The sequence below is a fragment of the Vanessa atalanta genome, chromosome 21, assembly GCF_905147765.1.
Source record: "Vanessa atalanta chromosome 21, ilVanAtal1.2, whole genome shotgun sequence".
In the NCBI taxonomy this organism is placed as follows: Eukaryota; Metazoa; Arthropoda; class Insecta; order Lepidoptera; family Nymphalidae; genus Vanessa; species Vanessa atalanta.
Window position 1 is genome coordinate 5,138,756 of NC_061891.1, and position 17,618 is coordinate 5,156,373.

Genomic DNA, 17,618 nt, shown 5'->3' on the forward strand with positions numbered 1-17,618 from the left:
TAGAAGTACTGTTGAATAATCAGATCAAAGTCTCACTACATAAATGCCTACTATAAAAGTGTTTACAATACAATATGTAAGAAAATGGTTGTTGCAATATGGTTAGTTATAAAAGGAATTGTTAAAATTAAATTTAATATTCTATGTACTAGTCTTTTATTTTATGATATAGTGTATCATATTATGCTTATATAGAAATATATATATTTATAAAGAATTCAAGAGTAATAGTAGAAATAATCTTATAACAGCAACACTGTAAACAATATTTAGTGTTGCCTACTCATCATTGATTCCAAGTATTGTAGTAAAATACATTAACGAAAATAATTTATTAATTACATGTTAATGATGTCTACATACAATACTGATTAATTACTTCTGTTTACTGTAATATATATTTAATCTTAAAAACGAACGTCTTTATTAGGCATTTTAAATTTATAAAAAATCTAACTTATTCATAAAAACATGCACTTAGACAATATATAGGTAATTTTTTTTCTAAGAATGGCAACTTTCTCTTGAATGCAGAAATAACGTGACTAATACCAGTGGCAACATTTTCAGTTATGGCCGTCAGTCAGTTGGAATGGAGGCAAGTGATAGTTGTCGAATGTTTGCGCTGAAATTATCAAGTTGCTTGTAAATCGTGATTTAGTGAGAATTGAATTAAATTTTAAACAACTTGTGATAGTTTGTGCATTTACATTGTGACTTAATTAATCGTGAATTACCTTAAAGAATGTTTATTGTGTCCTTAAAGTAATAGGATCGGATCAGTGATCATTTATATTATTGGATTACAGTTTCCAGTTTGTACAACGAATATAGTAGACAGGTGAGCTTTTAATGACACTAGATAATTAATGAATGAGTCGTTTAAGTTAACGTTGGATTAATATTGCCACGAACGCGAGACGCGTGATGTCTTCGGTTCCAGCCGGGAGATAACGGGCGATTTAGCAGATTGCGTTGATTCTGATAACATTCTAATACTACTTACACTCGTACCTGTTTTAAAATGGAACTGTTATATAATTAAGCATACGTTATAAATATAAAAATAAATAAACACAATTTATTTTGCTCTAATGTTTGTTAAATTTTATGCTCCATTTCCCGCTGAAAGTTAAATTAATATTGAGATTTATATAAAGTGAGCGGTGTAGCCGAATTAGTCATTTCATATAATACACAATCCAAATAAATCATGTGTATATACATTTTTCGATAATCTTATATAATGTGTAAAGTCGAAGTTTAGACTACATTATATTACTCACAAAAAACATGAACTTCGTATACTAATAATAAATATCACAGAAACCTTTCATTTCTTCTCAAATAATCTTTTCTTCTATTAATCACTTTAATTAATCACCTTAATCTAAGAATATCTAAACATATTATTAGTGAGACTAAGAGTGAGCTATTAAATAGAGATACATTTTATAAATATCATGGGTATATAAAAAAGTTAAAAATACAGAAAATAAGTACCAATGAAGGAAAATCTTTAATTATTAACCTTGGCATTATTGAATAGTGAGATCATTACATGAGGTTTCTTAGTTAATAGAGCTTAATAGAGTTTTAATTTCTATGAATAATTAATATACTTGTACTATACTTCTATATATATATACATATAATATAATTCATAATAATTGCTTTAGGTATAAATCACTGCATTATACTAATAGAAAATATTTTAAACTGTCATTTCTTATCTGTGATAATATGATAAATGCAAAAGGCCTACTAGAATAGGATATTTAGTTTTTTTTTTTAAATTGTGATTTAGGATTTTATTTACTTATATTAAAAAAAAAAACTTCTTGTTTTTTATATTTTGTATACAAAATTTGATAAATATGTCATATATTAATTATTATACTGTACTTTTCTGATTAACACAATAATTTCATACACCCAAACTAAAGATATATTTATCAATTTGTTTAAATAACTTATAAAATATGAATTTATATTTATACCATATGACATAAGTGCATTATTTTGTAATAGGTATTAAAATAAATTACAAATAATACATTAAACAGAAATGTGTGTGGATTAATATAGTATTTTTATACATTCATAAAAATATATACCAGTCAATTTATTTTAATAAATATGAATGAAATTCCTTATCACATGGCATAAGCTGTTTTGTAAAGATATAAGAAAAATAATCTCCAGCAAGAAAATATTTATTATACGATCATTAATTGCATTATCGTAACAATTTACAGTACCCCGTCATTCCTTGTAAGTGTATTAGTCAGTACAATGTCACCTGAATTTTGTCAGCTTTCCATTAATATCTTTATTGTGTAAGATTATTGATATGATATATAAGTAAATGTATCAAGATATTATTTATTCAAATTATTATATTACATCCAATGATGCTGTTATGTTTATTATTTTGGGTCATTAACCTATTTTTGCTTAGATCACTAGGGCTTCATTTAATTTATCTGCTAATCATTGGATTACTAATTAAATAAATTAGCAGTAGTATAGCAGATTACACATTAGAACACTCAGTGTAGAATAAACTAAATAGTATGTCATAAAATTCATTATATAGTTATCAAGTATGTTTTAGTAATTTCAAGGATTTTATTTTTTCTTTTTTATTGCTGACTTTGATGTGCTTGTCTTAATAGTTTGTGTGACAAAGGGGATAAGAAGAAAAGACTTACGCATTTTCATATTGTATTGTAATTATTGGGGTTTGTTTTATTAACACATCAACTATATATTGTATTAAAAGTTAGATAAATTTATTATACAATTATATTAAGAAATTTGATGACCTTTAGAATATCTGATGTCAAGATTATTATGTTTATGAATGCTGCATAGATTGTTGATTACAAAGAATAATACACACAGATATATGTATATATATAAAATAATACTATTTATTTAAAACATTCTTAAAATTGTTGTATTGAGTGAGAGAGTTGAGTAGTTTGTGAGCCTCTATGGCTCAGTAGTTAGAACACAAGAAGAATTGAGGATTGCATGTTCTAGCCCGGACAAGGCAAGCAACACTAAGTATTAGTGGTAGTAGTAATAGTGAGTATGTGCTTAATTTGTTTTTACAATCATTCTCTTTCCATTAATGAAATGGATTGTAGAAATATAAAATAAAATAAATGAAATATAAATTTTTTTTTCTTAAAATCCCCATTGTCCAGCTTTGGGGTATTAACAGACTGTTACTTTTTCCAATTTAAATCATCGCCATCACAATACACAATACACAATGGTTGATGGTTTGATTTTATTTTAATTGCAACACAAATTCTATAAAGCATTCTGGATGTTTGTATTTAAGGTTTAATTACATTAATTCTTCATTAAATTAATTTAAATCCTTAACTGATAAAGATAACAGGCATAGATAATATAATCTAGCTGAGCCGCGGTCAAGGCGGCAAACAATGGTATGCCCCAGATAATGGTATTGCGGTATTTGGGAATTGGCCACGCCATAACCGAGGCAAGGCCGACTGCGCCCTGTCTAACTGATTGAACCGAGCACAATAAACCTGAACCATTATTAAAATGTAATTTGTTATATTGAAACTATACTTAAACAGTTCGTGTATTATATGTTTATTAAGTGTAATTAATTGAAATTACTAAATCTGCTCGGTATTGATAAAAGATAAAATATAAAGATGATAAAAGGGCGATTGCAATACAATGACGAAGCTTTCAATTTTACTGTTAACGTATTCTAGTTCCATCTAAATAATATAAATGGCGCATATAACTTTTCTTAGTGAGTATTTACACAATTATATATATTATATACGTAGTAACTTTGTGATAGTACATAAAAAGGTTGGAGTACTTAAAACCTAAAATTGAAACTCCCAGGTAAAAATTTATATTTAAAGGCTTATCAATTAACACATCAGAAAGATTTAAAAAATTCTAAACCTATATATTTCTTTAAATTTTAAAACTATATTATTGTTGAGAGTTTTTTATTCTATGTACGAACACATAAATGTTACAGCGACAAGTGTGCGCTTTTAAGTACGCTTTACAGTTTTATCTCATCAAGGCAAGCTGTAATCCGCTCGTCAATCATAATTCGCCGCTCACATACCACTTATCACTAGCAGAAGCAAGTATCGTACTTATTGTGTTGTTATACAATTTCATCACTAAGGAATATGTTTAAAATTTGTTTTTTTTTTTTTAATTATGACATTAAGCCGAAAGCGTAAACACTTTCAGTCGCTGATTAAAATCCAAGCAGGCTTTATACGAAGTTTCGTTTGAAGCTAATCGGCGCGAAAGAAATATCTTTAACGTATCACAAACTTGCACTTAGCAGATTAGTAAAACGAGCTCTGAACTCTATCCTCCTACTGGATGCCTTCAACCAGGCGTGGGACATTTACCTGATGTTATACTACGCTTTTTTATCTATTTATTCTTCAAGATAGATTAAAACTTCGTATTATTTTTGTTATTGTTAATAAACATTCCATTGCACATTTAAGGTAATATTTTTAAAACTACTTAGTATTGAACGGTTTAATTAATAGATATTTCTCTTTGAATGACACAAAAAAGAATAATTCGACTAATAAAATTTAAAGTACGATGCTATCGATGATTACGAAATATCAATAATCGAATCTGAATCGATTAGAAATCTAAATAGATTGGTTATTTAATTAATAATTGCGAAATATCGATCCAAGGACCGCGTAGCGATGGCCCCGCGGATTACGTTCTAGGGAAGCCGAATGGTATCGAATCCTGTTAAAAGGCAAAATAGAAAAAACTAATGGAAGTACGCTCCGCTGCGGCCGCGATGCAAGCTGCTAGTTCCGGAAGCGTGTAGAAATAACTGGTTTGATCCGGTCACTGGGCCTTTGTGATTTACCGAAAATTTATTAGGTCTTTGTTCATGTGTTTTTGTGTAACGTAATAAGTACATACATAACTTAAAGCATATAAGATAGTTTTAGAATGATTTAAATAATGTTGATGTTAAACTTTATTAAATACTTACTTGATTTATTAACACGACATTACAATTTTAATTTATACAAATGTGTTGTTAATTTTGAATCGTATTAATATAAAATTATTCAAATAGTTCTACATTTATTGAATCGTCATTATACCGGTTAGGTTTAGTTTGATTGCATGTTCTAAAAAAAAGTCACGTTTACAAGGGACACAATGAAGGGTTTACAAACAATATATATTTAATTTAGATCTTTTATTTAATAAAATTATAATTACAAGGCAGCTATACAAGCTTCGTCTCCTTCTAGTTTCTTGTGTCTTGAGGATTGAAAAAATAAGAAGGTACATAAAAAACAGGTCAATAAATCTGAAACAAGAAGTTCTGCTGAATGATTTAATTTTTTACTATAAAATGTTCGAACTGGAAAAAAATATGAGTGAAATGTTCTCGTTGATACTATATACCTGTTACAGCTGTATGGCATAAAGTTGCAACCGCAATGCAACTTCTTCCAAATCGAAACGACGAGAAACTTAGTAGCTACGGGTTTACGCGGATTAGGTATTTACTATATAATGAAATCATTGATTATCATCTATTCATATTATTTTAGATGTCAAAAGATTTACACAATACTTCTTTATCTTAGACCTTAAAACCATACAAAAATTACTCGGTATTGATACGATACAAAAATGTATTTCTACGCCGGCCTCATTCCATAATATCGAATATATCGCAGATACAGTGATTTTGAAATTACGCAAATACTAAATTTACTTAATGGGATCATTAGTCATCATTAAAACGAGGTCGTTACGATTGTTCAAACTGCACGCTCGCTATGTGCGGTATTGTTATTATAACATTATACAAGCCACTCGATTAGAACTTATTCCTCTTCCAACGGAAAACATCCATTAATATAAAAAAATATATAAACATATTCTGTTCCGGTAAAAGTTATACAAAATATAAAGAAAGCTCAGTAATCTATACTGATAATAAAAAAGCGAATAATAAGTTACTCTTTCGCGGCCAAACTGAACCGAATTTAATGAAATTTAGTATGAACGCTAGGTCGTTAACCATGGAAGGACTTAGGCTACTTATTTATGTCTAACACCCGACGACCAACGCCTAAAACCGCGACTACAAAAAAGAGCGATCCCGCGAACGACTACTGCATTATAACGTGTTAATCAATTGTTAATAAATACAGTTGCAACAATTTCATATTACTCGAAATGTAAACGATAACGGCGTCTGACAAATAACATAAGACTAAAGTTCGAGTACAAAAAGTTTGAAAATTACCTCGTAATCCATTTATTGAATTTTATGAGAGCCATTAAACGTAAGGAAGTATTAAAATGACTTACGAACTAGAACCAGCCTAGCAGACTTTTAGATATTCTACCGCCAAATAACAGTAAACTGTATTGTTGTGTTCCGGTTAGAAGGGTGAGTGAGCCAGTGTAATCACAGGCACAAGGGACATAACATCTTAGTTCCCAAGGTTGGTGGCGCATAGGTGATGTAAGGAATGGTTAATATTTCTTACAGCGCCTTTGTCTATGGGCGGTGGCGACCACTTACCATCAGGTGACCCATATGCTCGTCCGCCAACCAATGCCATAAAAAAAAAGACTTATAATTATTTGAAATAACATTCGAATATGTGCCGTAAATCGTGACTGTATAAAATAAGTTTTCCTGAATTCCATACATTTTATTTTTTGTCATAACTCACGATCTATACTATATTGAATATACTAAAAAATGTCGGCTATATTTAATTTGAAGTTAGTAAAACGTGACAAAATAATGGACAATATCAGCTAGTGTTGTTCCATTACAATGTATGGTGACTGGAAAGTATACCTCCAAAAAAAGATATGCTCTATTTACCAATCGACATTAGAAGTGGTTAAGCGGTTCAAAATAGATTGTTCAAGTTCATTCGGCCAAGAGGACATCAGAATCTTCATAAATTATGTCGCAATTGTCACAGTATGTTTAGAAGCCACAGACAGAAGCAATTATTTGGACTCTATGAGTTGAGATGAAATGAACACGTAGATATTGACCGAAATTTGCGGGATTCACGCTTAGTCTTTACTTTGCTTATCTAATTATATTAATAATTTCGTCTACGGTCTACGATAGATCTGATCGAAACATAGCCACAATTATAGACCGTTAAAAAATAATAATTTTGAGTCGATAACATATAACATATTAAATGCGTGAAATTCAATGACATGACAGTTCAGCGGTCGGCCACGTTTGACGTTTACGGGTGCATTCAGAAACTGTCTTCCAAATAATATTTTTGTGTAGGGGTACGATAGTTATATTTGTTTAGTTTTATTTATTTTTTCCGATTGAAGCCGGGGTTTCATTTCGTTTTTGTATAATTCAACTCGTCTACATTAACACACATGATGCCGGGTGATGTTCCGCCACATTTGTAATCACGAACTCTACTCAAAAAGCACCTTGGCTATAAATCATTCTCCGTAAAACGAGTGAGGGGCTTTTTGTCCAGCCAGTCCAGTAACTTTTACGAGTCTTATATCGAAATGCAACGTTAGAGCAACCGTTTAATTTAAACTAAATATAATATCTTCTGTAAATAAACTGGTACTATTTTCCTCCAATTCATTGTTATAATTAAAACATTTGTAGAGCTTAGAAAGAATTAGTATTACGTATGTTGGTTTAGAATATTTCTATTAAAGGTACTTAATACAAAAAAACTTTTTATAACTATTTAGTTATCAATTAATGTCCGTACATCAAGCACATTTAATTCGAGTATCATGCGTATATTTGTAGAGTAAGTACGTATTAGTTTTATAACCATGGATTATATGTCAACCTGAATTGTCGGATTAAACGAGTGACGCCTTGTAGTGTAACAAATAACGAGGTCTTTGAACGGCCTCTTAGTACTAAAAATATATAGATTTGACAGTTTTTTAAATATATATAATACCGTTCCCTTAAATTTTCACATAGGGATTTGAAAAGTTATGCATCGAGATGCTATGACTCGACCCGACCCGCGTTGCTGTGGCCACGTTACACGTTGAATTATATATATAGTATGATAATGTTTAGTCATAAATCTTCTCTGAAACACGCTAAATGTAATGGTACAAATTTCATGTCAAAAATATTTTGAGTAGACAAGCATCACTCATAGACCGGTTTATTAAAAAAAAATCTAAGATCAATTTGTGGATATAAGAAGATAATAAATTATTTAATGATATATGTCTACATATAGCCTATTCCAATGAAAGTAGGAGAGAAGATAAACAAATCTTAGATTTACGTATTTCATACGATTTGCTAATAACTCAGCTGTTCTGCACTACTAAGAGTTTATGATTAATATATGCTTATTTATAATACAACACTATTGCACTTAACCACTTATTTCCACTTTAATTTTACTTCCAAGATTCCGATAACTGTTTCGTCGACGTTCAATACGCCATTATTTCGTAAATCCATAGTGAATATCATAGATTAATCAAGCTCTCGACCAATGATATCGCGTCAATTTGCTGTCAAATTTTGTTTATTTGGCTTTTTTCCTCTTATGGTTGGAATATATACTCTAGTATTCGTAAGTCCCCGATGTAAATATTTTTATAACATTTTTGTACTTTATATAAGTTTTATAAAAACGGTCCGTTATTAATTATTATTGCTGTTGTTGTTATATTTACTATTACTTATTAACCATCCATTTAAATATGATGTCAGTTTTATTGCACTCCCTTAATCATAAACACATACAAAAATATGAGAATTTTGAAATCACGTTTTATTAAAAAATATATAATTTTTATAATGCTAATTTTAATGTATAATTATTTTAATATATTTAATTTTCAAGCTATTAATTATAAAGTCGGTCATTGAACTGGTTTATGTAATGATAGTATAGAAATAACAAGTTTGTCGTTTACCCGAGACGAGTTCAGGAAGTCAAACATCTATAACTGTAGGTTTAATGCTGATCATCCAACGATCTCGTAAGATATTCTATGCTATAGCAGAGTAGTATGCAGTTGGGTCATAAGCAATCATCGCTTTTCTTACTCTTTATCTACTTATGTATTTTAAAGTTCACATTTACAAGTAATACAAAACCAAATATTAAATACGTCAATGTTAACATTAGTAAAGCAGTTAGATATTATTATATAATTATAAATTTTAATGTTTAAAAATCTTTGGTCATAATCATCACAATTTAATAAATCGATAAGCGGTCTTATCACTTAAAAAATAATCTGTTCCAGACAACCATTGGTCACTGAGCATTACAGTATAATTTAAGCGACTAAGTGCGAATTAATATATAAAAATATATATATATCTGAACATAAATAAATAGTATTAGAACATATTTACTAGTTGTTATATTATAAACGCTAATCCAGGAGCACTGTCAAATATCCATATTGCCCCAGTGTATATGTAGCTTTAAATTCATGTATAAAATATTGTAATCTAGCCATTAAACGACTAGACATGTTGACTTGCAAAAACGTTAACGTATATTGAGCTGCGGTCTTTACTAAAATGTTTGACAAACACATTCCAGTAGATTATTAACTTAATAATACCTTAGACATATTTTTCCATGTACAATTTTAATAAAAAACATACATTTCTTTATGGTGTGTAATGATTTATATGAATAATGGATGAGAATTATTTACTAGACTTAAATTAAATGTTAGTACTAAATACACATTTTACAGGAACTAATTTTGATCGAAATTGATGCGATTTAAAGTGAAACTGTAACCTTTAATAAATGTTTCGTTTATTGATTATCAAATTTCCGACGAACAAAAACAAATAATTAAATGTTTTTTAAAGATAACGCAAACGTTGTTGCACAAATATAAACTTCGTATATTTTTTTTAAATTCATATCCTTTCATTTCTACATCCGTTAGTAACGAAAATTACATTTATCGTTAAAAACGTTTACCGGTGCATAAAACAACGATGGTTTTTTTTTGTTTTTTTTTTATTATTATTTTTATTTTGAAATCAACTCAGCGACCTCGTTCGATAATCCGCCGGTATGCGAAACGGATACCGTACGAGAATAATGAATTAATTTATAAAATCCGACAGTTATTTAAATAACCTTGACAGTGTCCGTTATTTTAAAGCATATGTTTTGCAACCGTGTGTAAAAGCTAAGATGCTAGCTTAAAACGAAATATATTCTATATAATTTCGACCATTATTTTGTTCTTATATACTAAGTGGTATCGCGTGTGGTCGAAATTAGTTTAATTTTTATCTAAATTGGACATTTCGCTAGCTTATACGATGTCAGCATAATTCTCCGTCCTTTATTATATTACTAAAAATAGTACGATAATTTTCAAGGTTCACGTATAAATTACGAGTATATACCTACAGATTGTGATATCTCGTAAACTACACTCAACGATTTTTCTCTAAATTGATAAACGGGTATTTTTTAATGTGCAATGCACTTAAAACTTTAAATTATAAATGCACTGAGTTAAAATACGTTAAATGATCAAGATAATGTCAAAGAAGTAATATAAAAACATTTGGAATTAAAAATAGTAGTCTTAAAGTAAAATGTTAATATAACAAAAATGAGTCAGATATATATTTTTAATTAAAATGAATTCACGTCGTTGTTATATCGTTTATTAGTAATCAATAAGTTATCTAGTTTTTTTTATTAAGAATATAATGTCGGGAATAATACGTAATATTAAAAACATACACTAAAATATCATTACATCAATATTTGATTTAACTTTTTATTTTATTTTTATGAAGTAGTGTTGTGTCACCTTATGGTAAGTGGTCACCACGCATACACGTTAGACCCGTAAAAAAAAATGAAACATTGCTTACATCGCCAATGCGTCACAAACCTAGGGTACTAAGATTATTTACGAAGCTCTAACTTGTATGTCACCGCTATGTACAAGTTGAAGCACATGTACTCGTGTATTTGAAACGTGTACGTATTTATAAATACCTATTATTTTAGTACATAAATATCAGCAAGTTTTATTAAAATAATGTATTATTAAAACGCAAACTCTTTGACTATTTTAATGTGAAGAATGTCCTCTATCTAAAAGGTTGTTTCTAAGCGATCATTGCAATGATAAGATCGAAAATCCGGACTGTAATTTGGATTGGTTACAAAATGGCTAGTAATAGCAATTTAAGGCGTATTACAATACTTCTATTAAAATAACATTCTAGGTCGTATCTTGACTACGGGGCATATACAGGAAGTCTAGACATAATCCTTCTTAGGTGCAATTCAACACGATGGATTATTAGCTATTCCGTCAAGTGTCTTCGTTCCTTTATACTTCACAACTTTCAAGAATATTTTCAAGAGAACCTTTTTTCTTTCTTCAATATTAAATTATAATGTATATATCTACTACAGGCGTATATCATCCACACGACTCCCCAATCCACTCGTTTACCTACCTTTTTGCTGTAATCTTGGATTTGACCTTGATGGATAACTTCAGATTTCAAGTTTGCAGGACGTCTTATTTCGGATAGAGTATCATTCACTCCCACTTATTGTTTTGAGTGGTTTATATGTACATGTACATTCATATGTTATATATGTTATACGTTACTTCGACAAACAAAGATGAGACTGGTATTTTAAAACATAAATCAGATATATGTCACATTATTATTGCGTTTATTTAATAATTTGTTAGAATTCCTATACGAAAGTAAAAGTATATAATTTCATAATACATTTTATTATAATCTTTAAAAACTTCTGTGCTATTCATATAAAACACACCGGCACTATATTACGATTTATCTAAAGATTTAATGTTAATCTGATCTCTTGTATATTATTCAAGAGCTATTAAAACAAAATTCCAACATTGCTTAAAGGCAACTTAGTATTTACAAGTCTAAACCAATAGTTGACAATGTGGAATGTGGTCGAAAGGAAAAGCCGCATTGATGATGAATTGACCGCCATTTAATGCGGTCTTGCTTTCTGCAAACCATTTATAGTCTTCGAACGAAATTGTGAAATTCATTCCAATGCTGGATTTGGTCAGATTTCAGAGTTTCAGTTTGATTTTAGATATTAAATTTAGTTCTGTTAGTATGTCTTTAGTTTTATTAAAGATCTTATTCTTCGCCATTGCGATGGTTCCGTTTACTACCGGTAGTATATAATCATATGTGAACTGTCACATGAAAAATTGTGGTAATCAATAATTCATAATAAAATGATTTCGAGGACGAAGTTCCAACAACATAAGCATGAGCTGTAAATAGAAATATATTTATTCTTTTTTTAATGAAATAGATAGGCTAACGGGAAAAAATGGTCCATCTAATTGAAAATTATCACCGCTCATATACAAGGCGCCGTAAGAAATTTTAATCATTCTCAATCAAGATCTTCAATGCACCACCAACCTTGGGAACTAAGTTATTATGTCCCTTGTGCCTGTAGTTACACTGGCTCACTCACGCATCAAACCGGAACACAACAATACAAAGTATTGCTGCCTGGCGGTAGAATATATGATCAGTTGGTGCTATTTACCCAGACGCACTCGTACAAAACCCTACCACCAAGAAGGTTCTTTAGTTGAAAGTGAATTAAATATGTTTAACGTTAAAAATCTTAATAACAACGCCTATTTTTTTTTTTTAAACATGTATTGCTTGAAATTTTATTATTCGGAAATTTGCAACAGATATAAATGGTTATTGATGAATCGCAGTTTTTTATAGACAACCGTATGTTGTAATGTTTTAAACGATAGGAAGAGAAAACCTGTTCCATATGCATTGAGTACTGGATACAAGGTTGGAATGAAAAGTTGCGTTCGACGAACAGTGTACCGGAAACACAGTCTAATTCTCTTTCCCACTTGATCACTGCGTTTTATCATCGAAATAGTTGTTGCCGCTGCATAACAAGTTTGCTCGGACCGGCCGCAAGCCCATTAAAATACCTCTTGCCCACGCACCAGATATTTTCAACCGATTATAAGTTTTAAAGTCATACGAGAAGAGTCTACTTTCGCCCGTCGTCTGCTTCGCACACCATAATATTCCGACCGTAACAGGTATGAATTTATCGATTGGTGTATGGTATTATAGTGGTGTCAGTGGAGACCTTGGACATCCTTGAGAAAGTTCAAGTCGATGATTAGTGATTTAGTGTTCTTTTTATACTGTGTGACTTATACATTAATGCTAAGAATGTTATTGAAAGTGTTAATAGACTTGAAAAATTACCAACCATTCGTAATAATTAATTAAGTTTTTGGATTAGTGGCAATATTAAAAAAATACACTTAAATAGTAAGTTATTAACAATTATTTTAAATTATCCGTATAGTTTTTAATTTATACAATAGGTACGAAAATTCCTATAAGACGGTTAAAATAACTTTACTTTACTCTAACTCAAAAGTCAACATCGAACTCCGCTAGACCAATATTAGCATTGATCGTGCGACCGGTCCCAGAAACAAAGTTGGACAGACTTGTCGATACTCCCCAAGTGTACCATCTGGGGGACTTGACCCTAATCCAATAATCTTGTTACGCAAGCCGACGATTAATTGAAGAATTAATGGGAAAGAAAATCAAAAAGAATTGATTGTAACTTTCCGGAAAGTGTTTAAGTAAATTAATTAATTGTTTATCTGTACATTTCATATTTTAATGAATTATGAAGTTTATTTTTATGTAGAGATGGCAACTTATTCAAACGTATTTAGAAAAAACGAAACATTCGTTTTTAAATATCGAATTGAACTTTAAAGTAAAAAAAAATACAGTGCAGATATAAATGTAACTTATTTAAGATTTTTATAAGATTATTACGGGAGAATATTTTCATATGTGTTTATAAAAGATAGACGTCATTCCCCTGTTGGTATGTGAGTAATTCTAGGTTATGTCATTAGAATCCCTAGAGAACAATTGTGTGCTTAAGGTCGATTTAAGTATATCACCAGGGACGATATCCTTTTGAGGATATCAATTGAAGACAATGCGTTGTGTCATTAGTTGTAATTACACGTTGTGTTGTAATTACATTATTTTGGAGTGAAATAATGTAATTAACGGCCCAGTGGTTAGAACGCGTGCATCTTAACCGATGATTGCGGGTTCAAACCCAGGCAAGCCTCACAGTTTTCATGTGCTTAATTTGTGTTTATAATTTATCTCTTAGCCCATCAGTGGGAAATTTACAGGTCGTTAATGTAAATGTAATGTATGTAATGGAGTGAAACGGGTGGTGGTAGTGGGATCCTTCCTTGAGGTTCAGGCAAGGTTCATAACAAATTTCATCAAATTCGGTTCAGTAGTTAAACTGTGAAAACGTAACAGACAGACAGAGTCGCATTTATTATTGATTTAATTTTTTTATATTTTTCCAAAAATGTGTTCGTATTTTCTTTAATCAAATTAATCATTATTTTAGCAATTAACAATTGTTTTTATATTTAATAAACATAATAAAAGTTTTAGTGTGAAATGTCACATTCAGTTAAAACGTCGCATAACTGTGAAGCGAGATCGCGTGCCTTCGCACAATGATCATTAGTTTCGACGAATGTCGTTTTGAAGAGAAGGGAAGATATAAACAATTTATTGCTATTAACTGCACATGTATGTCACTTTTACTTTAAAAAACCGCCATAAAAGTAGGTAATGGTAAATATGTTCACTAGACACTGTTATTCTGACCAGTCTAATGTTTAACTAGTATTTGTGTCTTATTCTACTGTTAAATATTTATTAATAATTATTACAAACTTGTATCGCGGTCTATCGCTCCACATAAATGTAATTTATTATTTTTCTTATGCATTCTTCAAAATATCTGCTGAAAGTAGATACATATATATAAAATTATTTATTTATACGATTGGGATTAAAAAAATATCGTGTCAAGAATTATATAACTCAAAATATTATTTTCGTTCTTTATTAATAAAATAATGTAGCTTCGTTTGCTTTTGTATAGTAATTTTTGAGATTAATAAATCTTACATACAAAGTTTTCGATATCTGTTATAGTTTTTAAAAGAGCACGGGTGGATAATTTTCTCTTCGACTACGTTGACATACTAAATTACATCTAAACAGGGTGCTCTAACATATAATCATACTATATAGCCCACTTCGATCCGGAAACTATGTATTATCGTAATATGAAAGTTCCAAATCAAACAAGTTTGTACTTTTCAAGTGAATCCGTAAATAAAAAAACAATTATATGTTTTTAATGTTTGTTAGTGAATGTTTTGTGATAAAAACATGTTCAATCGTGTTAGGTGTTCGCTAAATTGCTTCTTTTATACATAATATAGAATGTAGCCGGCACTGGAGACATTTATCACAAAACTGTCCACGAGAAAACATTAATCATCTTTGTTTGGGAACTTGTAAAAATACACGAAACAATAAAATTACGTAAACTCGATACTTATCTTAGAAAACGAGATTAAAATCATCAGTGCTTTGTAGCTACTATAATTCACAATACTATTAAACGTTTGTTACTATTTATTAATTAAGTCAAACGAAGATTTTACTTGGATTCCTTAGAGACCTTAATATGAAAAGTTTCAATAACCTCTATTGTCATTTTGTAACTAAGGGCCTAAGATCAACTCCAAACTACGTTCGACAGAGATTGAATAAAAAAAATTAACACTTTGAAACGTACGTAAGCGAAATTCGATATTCAAATACGATAATAAAAATTATCCTTGTAATATCGTTTTAGAAAAAAATAAATTAAGCTAATGTTCCATTGTATCGACTTATAATGAAATCAAATAGAAATCGAATATTATTCAAATATAAGTAGCGGAGTAATTGTTGAAATACTTGATGACGTCGAAAGAAAAGTACATTTCTCATTAGTAATTTGAAGTACAACACTTTTAAATTTTATGCCACAGATGTACCGAGTCTTATATTGTTACCTCAACTAGGATTAATCCTCAAAATGAAACGACCGTCGTGTTCTTCCCCCTAATCACTAAAACCGGTGTACTTAATCACGATATACTTTGATGTGAAATGGTGCCTTATTGCTCTAGTTTTACATTTGAAATTCGTATAACTGATCTAAATACTTAGTTTCGTCGAGAATGAACTGCAGAGATGAGGGTTGACCAAGGTCGTTCATTGTTAAGATCCGGTAGCGCGAACCCAGCTCGGTTAGCAGTATAAATTAGTTGTTATGTAAGTTATCTTATATGTAGAGGCAGATGTTTTAAAAATACATGAAACCTTTTATTCCCTTTTAAAGATCAATTTGTATCAATATTATAGTAAGTAGTAGATATTGAATCTTTCGATATTGTATACATTTATTATTGCAATAATATATGTCTCATAAAGCATATTTTAGCGGATTTTATAGTTGTATTGAAGAATACTCAAAATAATAAATAATAATATTCTATAATACACATATATATATATAGGCGGTATGCCAAAGTTTTTGATTGAATATTCTTTTGTCAACAGAATAATAGTGCAAAGTGCATCGATGAGACGTCGCTAGAACTAGCAGAGGGAGCGTCGCCACGCTGCGTGGTTTACATACTTGTGAGTATATCTGTTATTAGGTAACTAATTATCTCGAGCTTTTGCATTGTTCTAGATCTGTGTCAGTTCTACATCGAAATTATGCATTGTTTGTTATGGAAATATTTTTCAAATGTCTACCGATTTTTCTGAAATAGGTAATAGTTTACCTTACTTCTTTACATACTTCCCCCAAGTTCACCAACTTGGGTGCGAAATTTGCAAAAAATTCACAACAGATGGCATTAACTCAAACAAAAGATTGAATATGATTTGCATATTTCTTATTTTCAAAAATCACGAACTTGCATACAAATATTAATTACATTAAACCATTTTAAAATACTTCCTTAATACTCATCTAAATTCCAGTAGAAATTCAAATATAAAATGGGTAGGTAGGTATTACATTACATATGATACATTTATTTCTCATAGATCAAAAAACGATTCAAATTTTGCAAAAAGGTCTTTGTTATAATAATAAGTCTGATATAGTGTCATTTAATAACGCTTAATTTCTTGAACTATTAAACGAAATAAACATTTTCGTATTATCGATGTCTTAACGACAGTTTTTTATAGGAATGTTCTTTGTCACTTTGAGTAGCAGTGGTTTGTACTTTTTATTTTATTTTGCTACGTGATTTTTAGTGCATTCGTCAAATATAGCGACGGTGATTTGAATAATATGAAGCCTAACTATAAACATACTTGCACACAATAATTATGTATAAAGTTTTGGCCTAACAGTCAAGTCGTGACTATTTGAAAGTCGAGAAACAAAGTTAGTTGTATGTTAGAACCCAGTTAAGCATTTCTGGACTTACATCCACTTCCCTATAACTTTAAACAATGCCCGGAAACCTATACTGGTTGAAATTGTCACATACTATGTAGAATTAATCGTTTATTTTATATTTACACTCTCGACTTTTCC

General features: G+C 29.9%; 1 protein-coding gene across 1 annotated transcript in view; it reads left to right on the forward strand.

Annotated features, from left to right (window-relative positions):
* The first annotated feature begins 570 nt into the window (after positions 1–570).
* The window catches only part of LOC125072310 (protein kinase C and casein kinase II substrate protein 3), a 93,840-nt gene continuing 76,792 nt past the window's right edge, over positions 571–17,618 (forward strand). The window contains exons 1-2 of the mRNA XM_047682891.1: positions 571–841; positions 16,619–16,699. The gene's annotated coding sequence lies outside the window, so the exon portion shown is untranslated. The remainder of the gene's footprint in view (positions 842–16,618; positions 16,700–17,618) is intronic.